The sequence below is a fragment of the Erinaceus europaeus genome, chromosome 2, assembly GCF_950295315.1.
Source record: "Erinaceus europaeus chromosome 2, mEriEur2.1, whole genome shotgun sequence".
Lineage (NCBI taxonomy): Eukaryota > Metazoa > Chordata > Mammalia > Eulipotyphla > Erinaceidae > Erinaceus > Erinaceus europaeus.
The window spans coordinates 66,590,850-66,604,748 of NC_080163.1; the positions used below are offsets into that span (position 1 = coordinate 66,590,850).

The 13,899-nt window shown below is 44.6% G+C and overlaps 1 long non-coding RNA gene across 5 annotated transcripts; it reads left to right on the forward strand.

The window, feature by feature from the left end:
• The first annotated feature begins 17 nt into the window (after positions 1–17).
• On the forward strand, positions 18–12,835 carry LOC132535771 (uncharacterized). Of its 5 annotated transcripts, none has more exons than XR_009547474.1 (6): positions 18–688; positions 1,163–1,349; positions 7,452–8,323; positions 8,447–8,541; positions 10,616–11,254; positions 11,330–12,835. It is a non-coding gene; the product is annotated as an uncharacterized LOC132535771 (long non-coding RNA). The 5 variants fall into 5 exon arrangements; XR_009547475.1 differs by having other exon boundaries at positions 11,369–12,835; XR_009547471.1 differs by having other exon boundaries at positions 10,616–10,785; positions 11,112–12,835.
• The last annotated feature ends 1,064 nt before the right edge of the window (positions 12,836–13,899 follow it).

Genomic DNA, 13,899 nt, shown 5'->3' on the forward strand with positions numbered 1-13,899 from the left:
CGAGCAGCACGTCAAATAGCCGCGATCGGCAGCCACACTTCAAAGGCATCGCGGCGCCCGTCCAATCGCAGCTCTCGCTGGGACCTTGGGGCGGGGTCAGGCGGCGGGCGGAGGCCGGCGCCGGGGCTGGCAGGGGAGAGCCTTAAAGGGGCCGCCTCCACCTCCCCGCCGGACTCCTCTCCTCCCCCATCTCTGGCCTCCCCCCCCACCCGCGGGGGTTCCCCGGCACGACGGGACCCTGGACTCTGCGCCCTGTTTTCTGTAGATCTTCGGGGCGCGGGCGCTTTCTCTCTCTCTGCTCTTCTCACACCATCTGGGGTTGCTGGGAATGGGGTGCAAGCCGGGGGCAGCCACCCTCCAGCTGTGTGCATTACGGGTGGGGGTGGAGGAGGCATTGGGGGCACTGGGTGCAAGCTCCGGGGCCGCCGAGGACAACCCTCCTGTAGAGGCCGCCTGGGGGCGAGCCGAACCTGCATCCAGAGCCGGACTCAGCACCGGCTCTGCCCTGCTCCCGTTCCCCCCTCCCACTTCCCCACCCTAAAAGGCTTCTTCTCCCGGGTGTGCACATTTGAAAGTGTCCGAGCTTGGGAGACGTGCACGATTCTCGGGACGCAGCGGCAGGCGCTCTGACTACTCTGAACCTGTCCGGTGCGAAGTCTGCAAATTTGAGGACTGACTCCCTTCCGGGGTGAGCCGGTGGCTACAGGGATGGGCTTGGCCCTGCCGTGCGCGCCGCCTAGACTCGCTGTGCCTGCGCACTGATTTTGCAGAGTTGGTGCTTTTGGGTGTGCTTTAGGGTCTCGTATCCTGGCGGGTTTAGAGGAGTAAAATTTCCTTGCTGCACCGAGCCTGGCTGCTGCTGGGGGGTGGGGTGGAGGTGTGTGTGTGTGTGTGTGTGTGTGTGTGTGTGTGTGTGTGTGTGTGTAAGGATCCTTGGTGAAGCCCGAATCCCAGAAGAGGGAGGATCCTTCATTGCTGCACTGCTACACGAATTCCAGAGATTCACAGCCACCCCTCCTTTTTTTCGTCTGGAGGGTGTGTGTGTGTGTGTTGGGGGGGGATACACTCGCTTTTCTCAGGGCAATTTCAGAACACAAAGTTTTAATTAAAAGTAACGACACTCTCCTCCACCACCCCTGCCCCACTCCCCGCGCCTTTCTAGCGTAGCTTGTGCATTACCAGCTGCGTACTTGGCAGGGATTTTACAGAGTCATAGCCCTGCCATTAGAGTTCCCCGGTCCGCCAATCGTCGGGTGGTGAAGGTGGTTCTTTTGTGCGCCGGCCTCTGGGGATATCGCTGCTCTGCACCCTCGCCGCCAGTGGAGGCGCGCTGGTGTCACTTCTTTGCTGTGAGTACCTCTTTCGCAATCCCAATCTATCACTCTGATTGTCAGGTCTGTCTGTCACTTGGGGCATATTACTCCCAGGCTACTTGTCCCTGACTACCATTTGGACTTATATACCTTGAGACAACATAGAAATCCAAGATGGGGCCTGGGTGGCTTAAAAGGGCTCCTTCAGACAAGACAAGAACTATAATAGAAATAACAAATAGCAATGAGGGTTCTTTAGCTAGCTCAGGAAAGAAGACAGCAAGCGCCACTCTCAGGCCATATCAATCATACACTAAACTAAATGAGCTTACTGCGTTCAGTTCTGTTTCCTAGGGCAGTAGGTATGGATCTCTTTCTTTTCTTAGGTTCATACTTGGGATTCTCCTTACCTAACTTCTAACTTTATTTTAAAGAATATAATATATATATATATATGTATATATGTGTGTGTGTGTGTGTGAATGAGAGAAAAATGTACGACAGAAAGAAGGACACTGAGAGACAGAGAGCAGAGCACTGCTCAGCTCTAGTTTAGTGCAGGGGGGATTGAAACTGGTACCTCAGAGCCTCAGGCATGGAAAGTGATTGCATAACCAGTATGATATGTCCCTAGCTCTCTCCTTACCTAACTTTAATCCTAGTAAAATTGGGTTAAAACCAACATCACAGGATGACACTGGGAGATGCTTTCTACATTGCCAGAAAGGGTGCCAGTATGGAAGAGCAGTGGCGTGTCTGTTGCCATTTGTTTTCTCATAGTCTCTCCAGCTCTGCTTATGCTAACCTCTGTGTATTCTGACATCACTGCCATGGCTCACACCACCTTTAATGTTCACTGTGGGGCTGCTTCAATCTCCAAGACCACTTGGTCTTTGGGAGGCCTCTATGGTAGAGAGAGAACAGAGGACAATCTCACACATTGGCAAAAGGTAGGAAGAACTGGAAAGAGGACAACCCTAGGAGACAGTAAAAGATGAAAGGCTTGTTCTTGATGGTTGTAACCAGCCCAGCTGTGAGAATCAGCAGAAAAATGTCCCTCTAAGACTCAAATAGATGTGTGTTAGCAATGATTAATGGGAAGATCAGTTGGAGGCAAAGGGGAGAGAGGAAGAGAGAGAGAGAGCGAGAGAGAGAGAGGGAGAGAGAGAGAGATGTTTAGGACTGTGAGAGGAGAAAAGGGCAGGAGGCAGCCGAAAAGATAGGAGAGAAGAAAAGGAAGCAGACTATTTCCTCTCTATTTGAGGACAGAAGAAGAGCAAGGAAGTAAAAGAATGAAAGTAAGGGAGAAAGGAGGAGATGAAAACATATGGGTCAAGCTGAGGGTGAAGGATGGGCATGTGCCCAAGTGATACTATGCTGTCCTTCAAAAAAATAAACACTGCCTAGTTCATAGCAACAAGTACTGATAGCAACAGCAGGTGCTAGACAACATCTAGGGAGACAGCCTGTTCCATCCTCCTCCTGGGAAGTGCTAGCAGGAGATTCAAGACATCCTTCTTCCCCTTCACCTTGCCAGGATCCATCCAATCACCTTAAGAGACAAAATGGAAAAGCACACTTGGCCAGGCCAGAGGCCTAATTAAAACACTGCTGGCTGATTATTACAATCAGTATTTGACATTCATTTAGCCGAAATGCTAACCTATCCAGAGACCTAAATGGGGCCCTAGTGGCCTAAAGCAAGTGCAGCTTTCAAAGGAATGGCTTGCCCTCTGGGAGAGAATAAAGCTCAGGATTCAGCTGGACGAGGCTGATGGAGGACCAGCTATGGGCCGAGCATTGTGTTAGGAGTGTGCTTCACATTGTGGGACTGGGCATTTGGTGCAAGTCCTTCTCTGATGAAAAGTGACCCTTGGATGACTGAGGGGCCTCCTTTATTAAGTACTTTCTCAAGTTGATATGGGGGGGAGCAGCAACTTTATTTATCTAAAATATTTTATTTGTTTTATTTTAATAAGAGAGAACTACAGAGAGAAAGATACTGCTCACTACTAAGCTCTGGCTTGAGGTGGTATTGGGGATTGAACCTGGGATCTTGGCGCCTCAGGTATGAAAGTCTTTTACATAACCATTATGCTGCCTCTCCAGTTCTGACTTATTTATTTTTATTTTCAAAAACATTTCTTGGCCATTTTTTGTTTCCTTTTAAAGGGTTAAAAAAAAAAGGAGACCATAGCACCACTCCACCCCATGTGGTGGCCATCAGCTAAAATGTGGGTCCTCATTCATGGTAACCTATGTCATATATGGAGTGAACCACTTTCCTGGCACCCTGGGAGCAGTATTCTTTTTTTAAAGAAATTTTTTTTTATTTAAGAATGGATTAATTAACAAAACCATAGGGTAGGAGGGGTACAACTCCACACAATTCCCACCACCCAATCTCCATATCCCACCCCCTCCCCTGATAGCTTTCCCATTTTCTATCCCTCTGGGAGCATGGACCCAGGGTCATTGAGGGTTGCAGAAGGTAGAAGGTCTGGCTTCTGTAATTGTTTCCCCACTGAACATGGGCGTTGACTGGTTGGTCCATACTCCCAGTCTGCCTCTCTCTTTCCCTAGTAGGGTGTGTCTCTGGCGAAGCTGAGCTCTAGAACTCATTGGTGGGGTCTTCAATCCAGGGAAGCCTGGCTAGCATCCTGATGGCATCTGGAACCTGGTGATTGAAAAGAGAGTTAACATACGAAGCCAAACAAATTGTTGAGCAATCATGGACCCAAAGCTTGGAATAGTGGAGAGGAAGTGTTAAGGAGGTACTCCCTGCAAACTCTAGTGTACTTCTGCTTTCAGGTATATATTTTGCAGTAGTTTATGGATACGTGTGAACATAAGCTCTCTCTCACAGAAACTGGTGTATATCTAGGTTTTGGGACTTTGTTAGAAAGTGAACCACCTGAGATGAAATTAGAGTGTACTATAAAAGGAAAGGTCTCACCTGAGTAATGAAGCTGAAGAGTTGTCGTTCCACACGTGAAGTCTGTGGACACAGTCTGAGTTGAAGCATGTTGAGGTGGCAATCGTTGCATTGGTTAGGTTGTGATCGGTGGATGCAATATTATTTGGTATGGATTGGGAGAGGCATACGGGAAAGTGGGCCCTATCCAAGGGTTCCAGGACTGGGGGAAGTAGGGACTCTATAGTGGAGATGTGAGGTTCCTGCTGTCTTAGGGTTCCAAAAGACAATCGATAGTTAATGTTATCACATTATTTGGTAATTGGGTTAACTTTGAAAAGTCCTTTTGTTATGGCTTGTTGTACAGTACCCAGTATCTTGTATATAGCTGTGCTATTGGATGCTTCTAATCTACTTGGTCTAGGCTTTTGAGAGAGTCCGCATATCAAATACACAGCCTATATATTAAAAAGATTCAGTTTGTGTTTTGAAAAACTTTGAGACGTACAATTGATGCAGTATTCTTAAAATAGGATAAGCGTAAGGGCTGCTTAAGAAGGTTCCATGCCCTGGTGGTACAGAAAACCCATTTTGCCTCAAGCACTGTGGTTACCATCCTGTCAACACTTGAAGAGAGAATGGCTTGGGGAAGGAATTCACTTCTTCAGAGTCATGTCATCAGAGTAGAGTGGTCACTTGAAATCAGGTGTCTCAGAGCCAGACCTCTGGAGTTCTGTGACAATGATAACATCACCTGCACTTGTAGGCCCATCTCATCACTGAGAACTACCCAGAAGACCCAGACTGTCCTGGAATTCTATGTTAATGACAGCACACCACTCTCAACCTCCAGTCAAATGTGCCAAAACAAAAAAAAAAACAAACAAACAAGAAGAGCAAGCAGGGGAAATAGCATAATGGTTATGCAAAAAGACTTTCATGCTTGAGGTCCCAAAGTCCCAGGCTCAATCTCATCACCACTCTAAGGCAGAACTGAGCAAAAGAAAGGAAAAAACTAACAACAAAAGAAAAGAAAAAACTAACACCAAAAGAAAGGAAAAAACTAACAACACCCCTCCCACCCCTGCCCCAATGCTCACCCCTCTTCCCCAGTCATCAAGATAATTCTTTAGGAAAATTTGACTATTTGTAGATTTTTTTCCCCCATTATTTTAATTTACATAAAATCCACCACCCAGGAAAGAAAAAGCCTGAGTCAGGTTACACACACACACACACACACACACACACACACACACACACACACACACACACGAGACAGCTCACACGATGAGTTCATTGTCTGACATTAATGTGGAGTTTCCAATCCTGGCTGAGGCGGAAGGGCCTGAACGATCCTCTCTTTCTACATAACACTCAAGCCCTAATGGCAGCAACATGAAATAATATCTCACTGGGTAACTATTTACAATTTTTTTTTTTTTTTTTTTTTTACAAGCTGTAAAAACTCTGAAAAGTCTGCCTCATAGAGAACTTGGTTTTCCTCCCTGGCGCTTAATATCTTTCAGCGGCTGGCAATTACTGCCTTGGCCAGAAGCCCTGATGTAGCACTGTGCTCTGAGCTACTTCCTCCCACAGCTCCAGTCTCCACCTCAGACACAGCCCACGGGCCACGGGCCAAAGGGGCTCCCCAGGGTCTGCTCCTTTGGAGCCCAGGGGGCAGCTCCCTTTTCCCTGCTCTCAAGAGTGCTGGTCCTGTTTTCTGCTGGCACCTTTCACATGGGTGTCTACCATTATTTGTTTACATGTCCACTCACTGGAATGGAATGTCTTGTCCTCATCAGTATTCTTATGTGTTTTTTTTTTCTCCCCTTATTGTTACTTCAGTGCTCCTAGTTAACTTCTTCAGAGAGAGAGAGAGAGAAAGAAAGAGAAAGAGGGAGAGAGAGACCTAGAGGGGGAGAAGAAGAGAGGGAAAGACACCACAGTGCAGAAGCTTCCTCTAATGTGGTAGGAGGTTGGGCTTGAACCTGGGTTGTGGACATGGCAGAGTAAGTGCACTATCAAGGTGAGCTATTTTGCTGGCCCAGCTCCATCATTATCACAGCAGCCAAGTACTGTTGTGCCACACTGCCTGCATGATCTCATTTAATCCTTATAGAAGGCCCATGATGTAGAGCAGGCCCATTTCACAGAGGAGAACACTGAGGCATGAAGAGCTTGTTGCTGGGCTCACAGTCCCAACTGCTAAGAGCCAGTGATAAGGTGTATTCAGGCCCTTTGAAAGCCAGGAGGGCTGTGTAAATAACATTTGTTGAAGACTGACCCTGGGTTTATTTATTTTTCTTTTATTTGTTAGGACAGAGAGAAATTGAGAAGGGAGTGGGAGATAAATAGGGAGACAGAGACAGAGACATCAGCAGCACTGCTTCAGCCCTTGTTAAGCTTCCCCTATGCAGGTGGGGACCATAAGCTTGAACCTGCGTCCTTGGACATGGTTATGGTGCACTCTACCAGGTTCACCACAGCCTGGCCCCTTGAATCTGGGCCTCACACAGAGGGCTATTTATTCAGAGCTCATTGGATCCACTCCCCAATCTCCACCCCCCAAGATTCATGGTAGATGACTTTGTATTTTTCAAAATGTGTGCTGCATAAACACATCAGCGTATCTTCATATCTTCTCCCAGGAACATGTTTGTGTTCGTCTCTCACAACACTTTTCTGAGTTATCTCAGGCAGGTGCTTTTTATCTCTGTCTGAGGGATGATGAAATGGGCTCCAGGAGTTTAAGGAAGAATCTGAAATCACACAACCCACTGTGGGCAGAACAGCCAGAAGGGGACTGACTTTCTAAGTCCTCCACTGGTTCAGGGCTGTTGCCTCCTAGCTAACCTCTGAGCTGGGGAGGATGGGGAGGGAAAGCCTTTCTTTGGATAAAAGGCAAAATTAACTACTTTTCCTCCCCCTAGAGTTTCCTTTGGGAAAGAATGGAGGAAAGGAAATAGAGACTGAAACTTATCTTCAAGCACTTGTGTTTGATCCGGGTCCTTGAGCTGGAAGCTTTGAAGAAGTGGTTTCATTTATATCTCCTATCAGCCCCCAGGGAGATAGGCTGGGCTGGCTGGGGAGGAGGAGGTGGTGGTGGGGGAGAGGAGGGTGCGAGTAGGTGTGCTTTTGAAGTTCCCCTCCCTTCATCCAGTCCTGCCCCACACTTCAACCTTAGCCCTGGGCATTCACTCTTGAAGACTTTGTTCCCTTAGGCCTTCAGGTTTCTGGAGATTGCTCTTTCAAGTTGCAAATGCTGCTGGGAGGAACCATACCTTAGCAATCAATGACACCTCTACTGTGATTAGCTTGAAAGGAGGGTTCCACATAGGGTAAGAATAACATTTATTGAATACTGTGTTCCAGATATACTTCTGAGCAACTTGCATGGAATAACTCATTTTACTACTCACAGTAAACTCTATGACTGTGCCTTCCTCAGACCCAGAGGACTTAGTAACTGTGCTGGAGAGATAGTTTAATGCTTCTGCAAAAGAGTTTCATGCTTCTGCCCCTGCGGCTACAGACAGACTATGACCCACATAGTCAACGACTGCCACCTCTCCAGATTCAAAGGAGGTCTCGAAACTTTACATCAGGCTCAACCTGATGCTGTTGACTGGCTACGGAAGAAGGGCAAATGCTAGAAGAAGAAGAAGTTTCATGCTTGAAGCTTTGAGGTCCCAGGTTCCGTCTTCAACACTACTATAAACCATAGTTGTGTGTGTGTGTGTGTCTGTCTCTCATTAAAATAAAATATTAAACAAAAGAATGTAAATAAGTCTGGGAAGTGGTACAGTAAATAGAGCATTGGATTCTCAAGCATGAGGTCCTGAGTTTGTTCTCTGACATGGCATGTGCCAGGGTTGATGCTCTGCGTTCTCTCTACCCCTCTCTTCCTCATTAGAAAAAAAAAAAGGTAAAAATGGGGGCTCCAATTAAAGAGGTCTGTTCCTGAGCCAACCAGGCCACTTGGAGGAAGAAGGAAGCCCTAACAGCATGAGTAGCCAGAAAAACTGAAAACAAGTGAATTTAATGATTTGCCAGAGGGTTGTTCTCAAACAGGATTTTCCTTTCATCCCAAGAGGTGAGAATTTGCTAGTAGGGAGACTGAAGGTAGAGAAGGAAGTGGGAGCAGACATATACATTCAGTGGACTGGGCTGGAATAACTTATTTAATTACTACTTTTTTCTTTTTCCTGCTGTACAGATGTTTTTACAGCCTTGAACTTCCTGTAATGAATGAAGTGCAGCCATTATGTGTTGATGCTGGGAATCTTCATCCAAGGAAGAGGACACAAACTGGTGAGGAGAAATCCATGTCTTCAGAGATCAAGTCTTAGCAGGAGTTGTTTCTGCAATTGGTACTGAGTTCACTCAAGTACTGTTTGTTGGTGACTTGGTAGGTGTAAATCTGTAGTCAAGATCCTCTGGTAGTTAGATCAGGAAAAGCCCATGAACCCAACCTGCCAACTTTCTGGATGCAGAGAAGCTCTTTGGAAGGCTGGATGCATCTTTCTTTGAGCATCTGTGTGCTGTTATTGCAAGTTAAAAAAAAAAAAAGTCAGGCGGTACTAACTTAAATCCTGCTTAACTTGCTTTACTAAATCTTCATAGTTTAGTGACTCCATTGTGCTGAAGTCTGTTTACTCAAAGTGAAATTCACATTCCATTAGCACTGAGCTCTTCTGGGTGCGGGTGTAAACATTCTATCTGCCTACATGTACCCTTTCTCATTTGGGTAGAAGGGGAGCCCAGGATTAGAGTGAAAACACCCTGAAAGGGATGCAAGGGCTGTAATTATCCAAATATTCACTCCCTCACTCCACCCCACCCCCAGGACTAACCTACCAACTGGATTCACTCTGTACTCTAAGCTCATCAAAAAAAGTCTTGGTAGGACTAGACTTTTTTTCTTTTTTTTTAAATTCCTTTGTGTGTGTTAATATGAGTGTGTGTGTGTTATCTGGATCTCATGTTTGTATAATTTCGTTGTTCCTTAGGTTGATTCTTTTTTGAGAGAGAGAGAAGTGGAGGAGAGGGAGAGAGATACCACAGCACTGAAGCTTCCCCAATACACAGTACTTCCATATGGCATCAGGGTTTGAATTCTGCTATACATGTCAAGGTCCACACCCTATCAGGTGAATATTTTCTAGACTCATAGGAGCAGATTCTGGATATCCCAGTTGCAGAGGGCTGGTCTGGAGCCACATCTACATCTGGTCTCCCTTGGGTTCAGCCATGTAGGTGATGATGTTTGTGTGATCTGCCATTTGTCCTGTGTGGATTCCCCACTAACTGGGATAGGTTGCTTCAGACTAATCCCCATGCACACAGTGAAGGAGCAGAGTACTGCCTTTCTTGTAGCAGCTGGGTGATCACTGGCGATATTTGATTATTTCCCTATTCTTAGATGGCAGAACGATTGTGAGAAAGGTTTCTTTCTCTCTGCCAACCTCTGCCCAGGCAAGGAAGCCTGGGTAGGGGGGTGGGGGGTACAGTCACACAATGGCCAAATGTCTCTAACTAGGGTGGCCCCTTCAGAGTGGGGAGATATGTAATAAGTCCTCTCTCAAAGTGATTGAGTGATTTTTAAAATTTTATTGGACAATACTTGTGTTTATGAGGGGATGTATTTCCATGGAGCCAGATACCAAAGCTATAAGAATGCAGTTAGAAAAAAAAGCCTCTAAAGTCATTTTTTTTTTCTCTGACCAACACATCAATGCTATGAATTACTCCTCCTTCCAGAGATAGTTTGCATATATATTTATAAATGCACACACATTTATGTATGTGTATATTACCTTCTTTTTAGACATGAATAATAAGATACTGTAGAAACTGTTATGCACCTGCATTTTTGTTTTTGAAAATCAATCAGTTTTGGAGATTGTCTCATGATTTCTGTGTTTGATTTATTTTTTCAGTTTCTTTTACTTGAATGTGCCACAGCTTATTTGATTACACCCCTACTGGTGAACACTGAGATGATTTCTAATCAAATTGTACATATTTTGTATATATGATTTATATGTATACATTTATCATGTATGATATACCATTCTCACATATACCATGTGTGTTAATATAATTATAAGACAATGGAATAAAATCCTAAGGCTGATTGCTAGAATTTATTAGTCAAAAGTTATGTGCTTTCAAAATAAGTCTCTTTTAAGAAAGCTCACAGATGAGACTTGGAGTGCGTTAGAAGTTCACTTGGGGACTTAAGAAAACATGGGGGTACTTCTGAAACCTGAACACATTCATTTGGAGAACTATAAAGGGATTGCACTTCCATCTTTGGATTTAAGAAAACTTGCATGCTTCTCATTTTCTTTTTCCCCTTCCCACCTCCCCCTTTATTTTGTAGGAGAAAGAAGAGCTAAATCTGGCCTAAAAATATCCAGGATGTTGAAAAAATATATATCTTTTATTTTATTTAATTAATTAATTAAGCAAAATACTAACCCTTACACTATGGTATATCAGCTCTGGTTTATGGTGGTAATAAGGGTTGAACCTGGGATCTCAGAGCTTAAGGTATGAGTGTTGTTTTGCATAACTATTATGCTATCTTCCCACCCAAGAAATAAATGATACATTCTAATAAATCTATCATGAGTCAAAAATGTTGTAAGTCAGAAATGTATTTAATGTAACTAGGCCACTGAACGTTAGCGCTTAGCCTAACCTACCTTAACCATACTCAGAACATTTCTATTAGGCAAAGCTGGTTAAGATAGAACCTATTCTAACATAAAGCCTTCCTTATAATAAGATGTTGAGTATCTCATGTAATTTATGGAATGCTACACTGAAAGTGAGAGCCAGCATCAGTTGTTTATCTCATGACTGCTCTCCTTAAGCTTTCACAAGTATCACAAGAAAGGATGAGACCGCATACTGCTTGCCCTGGAAAAGCTCAAGATCCAAAATTAAAAAGAATTCTACTGTAGGTGAGAAATTGGAAGTCGTGATGAGTCCAGGGAGCCATCTGTCAAACTTTCTGGTAAGTGGACTCTAATAAGTACTCCAAATTATCTAGATCTCTTTTTTCTTTCATGCTACCATGATGCCTTGGCAGACGACCCCACCAATGTACCCTGGAACCCCACCTCTCCAGAGCCCTGGTCCACTTAGGGAAAGACGGAAACAGGCTGGGAGTATGGATTGACCTGTCAATGCCCATGTTCAGCGAGGAAGCAAGTACAGAAGCCAGACCTTCTACCTTCTGCACCCCATAATGATCCTGGGTTCATTCTCCCAGAGGGATAAAGAATAGGAAAGCTTCCAATAGAAGAGATGGAATATGGAGCTCTGGTGGTGGGAATTGTGTGGAATTGTACCCCTCTTATCCTATGGTCTTGTTGATCATTATTAAATCAGTTACAAAATATCTTTCTGTCAAAGACAATGCCTAAAATGGCTTTGGGGGTGACCCTCAGTATCTTCAGTCCTAACCATAAATTTTTTGGCTGAAGCCTGTGAAACTTTGAAGACATCAAATCAGGAAGTCAGTAATTATTATTAGTAAAGTGCTCACCAAGGCAGGAAAAGGTGACCCTAAGTTTACTCATATATAAGTATGTTCTGCAAAGTTTAAAGGTGCAAAAGGGCTGGCATATATGATCTTTAAAAAAATTGAGATGGTAAGAGTTCTACTCTAGCAGCCATTTGGTAAGAAAAAAAAAGTACAGAAGGCTTACATCCCCATCCCCCATTCATTTTGGTACATGCAGCTTCTCCTTGCAAAGATTCACGACATAGAGCCTAAAAGACAGCATAGTGGTTATGTAAGAAAGAGACTTTCATGCATGAGGCTCCAATGTCCCAAGTTCAACCCTCAGAACCACCATAAACCAGAGCTGAGAAGAGATTTGCTACATGAACACTATTGATTTCTCACCTGTAGTTATAGGCCTTAGCCTCCTTGACATACTGAATCAGAATTCTATTCTTAGTACTATGTGTACTTAACTAGGTGTGCCACCACCCGGCCCCCCAGATTCAATTCAATTTTGTTTATTTATTTATAACAGAGAGAAATTGAGAAGGGGAGTGGGTGGTAGAGAAAGGGAGAGAGAGAGAGAGAGAGAGACACCTGCAGACCTATTTCATCACTTGTGAAGTGTACCTACTGTAGGTGGGGAGTTGGGGGCTCAAACCGGATCCTTTCACTTTATACTATGTGCACTTAATCTGGTGCACTATCTCCTGGCTCCCCTGAATTCAATTTTTTTTTTTGCCCCCAGGGTTATTGCCGGGGCTCAGTGCACGAATCCACTGCTCCTGGAGACCATTTTTTCCCCTTTTGTTGCCCTTGCTGTTCCATCATTGTTGTGGTTATTATTATTATTGTTGTTGATGTCATTAGTTGTTGGATAGGACAGAGAGAAATCGGGAGAGGAGGGGAAGACAGAGGGGGAGAGAAAGACAGACACCTACAGACCTGCTCCACCGCCTGTGAAGCGACTCCCTGGAGGTGGGGATCCGGGGGCTTGAACCAAGATCCTTCTGCCGGTCCTTGCGATTGGGCCCATGTGCGCTTAACCCGCAGCACTACTGCCCGACTCCCCAGAACTTAATTCTTAATAGTGACTTTGACCCTGTGGTACTGGGAAGAACTACAGGGACTGGGTAGAGTATTGAGAGACTGGGGAATCAAGATGAATTTGCATTTGAGTTTTCTGCAGTAAAATTTGACATCTTGAAGAACTTTCCTCAGGCATCTTGTAGTGGCCTTGTCTCCCAAGTCCTGTCATTGGTAAGTTCAACATAAGTACTTTCTGCCAGGCTGTCTTTGTTTTTAATGTTAATTTCCTTAAATAAATAAATCAATGAACAAATGACTTGATTAAAAAAAAAAAGCACCTAAACAATCCAAATTGTAAAAAGCTGCAGTAGTTAGAAAGAAAAATAAAAAAGAAAAAGAAAAAACATGATTAGATTTTTGTCTCCTTTCCTGTGTTTATTTCTGTTCTACATCAGGCCCGAAGGGGCCCTCACATGTCCTCTCCTCTCTTCAAGCTGGGTGAATTTGTCACCGCTGCAGTCAAAATGCATGACAATCTTATTTATGACAGGAGACATGTTTTAAAACAGTTGTTTTAAAACAACTGACAGAGCTGCAAGATGGGAAACGACAAGAAAGTGTGATTTCTTGGGGGGGGTGTGTGGCTAGGGAGGAGGGCACAACATGCTGGCAAAGGAGAACAGTATTTTCCTGATTAAAAGTTGGAATTCATCCGTTATTTCTGGAGCAAATCAACAAAGGCATCCAGGAAGAAGACTGTGGTAGAGTCATTGCATAATGTTGGGACTCAGAGGTTTGGGCAACTGGGCTCAGGTGACCCTTGAACTGCTTCTTATTGGATGTTCTTTAAAAGAGATTAGGCTGCACAACAGTAGTTTGGGACTCAGGAAAAAGGTAAAGTTGACTCCTCAATTCCACTCCTCATAAGATATCTCTAGTCAGCTCAGTAGATACCCGTGGAGGCCCTAAACTAAGCTTTTGACATAACACTTCTCAGTCTAAGCAGGTAACACAAGACAGATGTTCTCTAAGTTTCAAGAGAACAGGAGACAAAGGTGCAGATAGCTCACGAGGGAGCCAGTGGTGGTGACGAAAAAGAAGTACTATTTGCATATCTGTTT